Source organism: Clinocottus analis, unplaced genomic scaffold (genome assembly GCF_023055335.1).
Source record: "Clinocottus analis isolate CAN_PGR_092001 unplaced genomic scaffold, fCliAna1.0.p SCAF_7, whole genome shotgun sequence".
In the NCBI taxonomy this organism is placed as follows: Eukaryota; Metazoa; Chordata; class Actinopteri; order Perciformes; family Cottidae; genus Clinocottus; species Clinocottus analis.
The window spans coordinates 9,910,423-9,913,941 of NW_027176229.1; the positions used below are offsets into that span (position 1 = coordinate 9,910,423).

Below are 3,519 nucleotides of genomic sequence, written 5' to 3' on the forward strand. Positions count from 1 at the left end.
GGCTGAACTATAGCGACGACTCCAACTCCAACCCAAGTGTGAGGGCATCCTGTCACCGCGCGCGAAACACTGGTCCGGAGGAGCTCGCGCCGCTGCGGAAAACTTGCGTATATTTGATTTTTCCCTCTAATTGAAGACACAAGTGAAGCTCGCTGTGTGGACCGAGTCTGAGGCTGCATGAACTGCGATTGTTCCATCTGAGAGCAGTTTAATGTGCTCTTTACTCCGGAGGATTACTCCTTCCTTCAGTAACTATGGGTAAGTTATTGTGTTCTTAACAATTTACTGACAGTTTCTCCCTCTTGTGGCTCTCTGTATAATTGAGACTAAAGCTATTACCAGTTCATTGCCTACTGACAGATTGAATAGTTCAGAAACTGAATATCTTACATCTAGAGAGTAAGGAGGGCTACTATTTATTCAAACACTCATTTAAATGACCTGCTCAACTCCACTTCCTTCTCTGTGTCGGAATATTTCCACACATTCTCACCTCAGAAGTAGCCAACGTCAGACTGTTCTATTCTTCATGAGGCGGCTCGCTCTGGTGTCTCAGACATCAGACCTCAAGCTGCTCCTCACTACACCATCTCCTGTTTGAAGAATGAATTACTCGCATCTTTTTATTTCAACGTCTTTAAACAAACACATTCTCGAAAAACCATGTCATCCCTTTGATTGCATGTGCCCCACTCTACCCCCAACAGGTTCTGTGATGTTGGACTGGAGGTTATCATGTCTTCTTCTGCAGGCAGCTGTTTTGCTGCTGCTCAGCAAGGGGGAGAGGATGTGCCCTGCGAGTTGTCGCTGCGAAGGCAAGATTGTTTATTGCGAGTCTGGCATCTTCCAAGGCATCCCAGAAAACATCACCACAGGATGCCAAGGTCTGTCTCTGCGCTACAACAGCCTGCTGGTTCTGTTGCCGTACCAGTTCGCTCACCTCAATCAGCTTATCTGGCTTTACTTGGACCACAATTCCATCAAAGATATAGATGCTTTGACCTTCCATGGGGTGCGAAGGCTCAAAGAACTCATTCTTAGTTCCAACAAAATAACTCATCTGGACAATAACACATTCAGCGCAATACCAAACTTGCGAAATCTGGACCTGTCCTATAATCAGCTGCAGTCTCTGCAACCAGGGCATTTTTACGGTCTGCGCAAACTACAAAATCTCCACCTTCGATCAAATGGCCTGAAGCAGATCGTCCTTCGTACTTTCCTTGAATGCCGCAGCCTGGAATTTTTGGACTTAGGTTACAATCGCTTGCGGAGCCTCACCCGCACAACGTTTTTAGGGCTGTTCAAGTTGAAAGAGCTTCATTTAGAGCACAATCAATTTTCCAGGATTAATTTCTTCATTTTCCCGCGCCTTACCAACCTGCAGACTCTTTATTTACAATGGAACCGCATACGATCCATCAATCAAGGCGTGCCATGGACCTGGCACAAACTCCAGAAATTGGACCTGTCAGGGAATGAAATCCAAATGTTGGATCCGACGGTTTTCCAGTGTATGCCGAACTTACAAATACTTAACCTTGAATCAAACAAGCTCAGTAGTGTGCCTGTAAAGGCTGTGGCAGCGTGGACCTCACTAACTGCTGTCAGCCTGGCAGGTAACGCCTGGGACTGCAGCCCCAGCATCTGTCCTCTCATGGGATGGCTCAGAAACTTTAAAGACTCTAAAGACATCAGTATGATATGCAGCAGCCCCAAGTCTGTGCAGGGTGAAAGAGTCGTGGACGTGATGAAGAATCATTCCACGTGTGCGGACGTGTCTTATTTTTTCTCAACCACTTCTCTCATCGTTCTGACTTCCTCCCAAATTGTGAACATCACAACTCCCTCTGACCTCACAACAGACCCTGGTACTGAGTCCCCTGTCCAGTGGTTAACCCCTTCGGCCGGCCGTCCTCGTGGGACATACAGAAAGACTACAGAGTCCACAAACATGAGCTCCGCATCGCCCGTCTCCCCCGAACCCCCGACATCTTTTATCCCAGAGCTTCACTTTGAACATATGGCTTTCCATAAAATCATTGCAGGCAGTGTAGCCCTGTTCCTGTCAGTGGCATTGATCCTCCTGGTTATTTATGTCTCGTGGAGGCGCTATCCCAACACCATGAGGCAGCTGCAGCAGCACTCAGTCAACCATAAGCGCAGGAAAAAGTCCCGTAAGCAGGAGCAGGACCTTAACTCTCAGCTGCAAGAGTACTATCTGAGCTACCATTCCAACTCCGAGACAATGGACTCTTTGGTGAATGAGACGAGGCCGTGCACATGCACCATATCAGGATCCATCGAATGTGAGGTCTGAGCTGTCAATTCTACCTTACAAGACTAAAAGTGCAATTGCTAAGCAGAGGTAAATGGTCTTTCCACAAGAGTAAGTGCTCTTATCTCTAATGTGAGATGAAAGATTCTGGACACTGAAGGTAATACTTGGGGGCTTCGTATATCATTATGTGCACAGGAAAATAAGATGGGAATATGTTTTGAGCTAATTATCACCCTGACTGACACAAGAACAGTGGTGTGGTCAGCCAGGTTAGCTGTGTACGATCTAATCGACTGCCTGGACCACCAGTGAGCCTTGTGGAGAGACTGACCTCATTCTGAGTCAAACTATATTGCCATAGGACATACAAACCAACAAAGACACTTTTTACTTGATAGTTTTGATTTGTATTATGTATCTTGTAAAGCAGGATGTATGTGTGCATCTTTGAGTGTCTCTGTGTGAGTGTGTAAGGGGATGATCCGATAGTCTCCTGGTTTACTGACTTCTGTTTGGAAGGGTTGCACCTTATTCTCACAATATACTGTTTGTCTAGTTAAACTGTTGCATTTGGCATATCACTGCAGCAACTATAGAAGTAGCACGGCCACTATATGTGGGGAAACAATCGTAGAGTGAGCGTCCTGAGATCTTTTGCATGAAACCAATCTCCTGACTACAAGATGCTCTTCTCTCTCATTAATTGATCCGTTCTAATTGATGATAAAGTTGCATTGCAGTCATTGCGGCACATGCTGAACAAACTATATTCAAGTCTAATCTCAGGACTGATGTTTTCCAAGCTGTAAAAAAAAACGTGTCAGGTCCTTGATGTGTCAGAAGTAACAATGTTGATTTTCATAAAGATTTTTGTATTGATTATTCCTATCATTATGATTCTGCATTGTTTGTGTAAAGACATAACACAATAGGGACTAGCCATTCTATGTGATAATGACTGTACAATTAAAAGACTGACTCGACAATTGATGAAAAATTGTGTGTGATGAGAATATCGACGACTGGTGCATCATACAGAGAAAAAAACCCCTCTGTCTCTAAATCCATGCATTGTGCTCTAAATGTTATACAATTTATTGGATTTGCTGCTGCATGCGAAGGGAGCTGACATATATTTCATCACATTTCTCTTTTTCTGCCTCTCTTTTCCATCCTCTCCTGGTATTGACACCAGTATTTAATTATATCTGGGTTACCCATCTCGAACTAGCCTCTAA

General features: G+C 44.6%; 1 pseudogene; it reads left to right on the forward strand.

Moving 5' to 3' along the window:
• Nucleotides 1-254: 254 nt before the first annotated feature.
• On the forward strand, nucleotides 255-3,236 carry LOC137805179 (leucine-rich repeat transmembrane neuronal protein 4 pseudogene; annotated as a pseudogene).
• The last annotated feature ends 283 nt before the right edge of the window (nucleotides 3,237-3,519 follow it).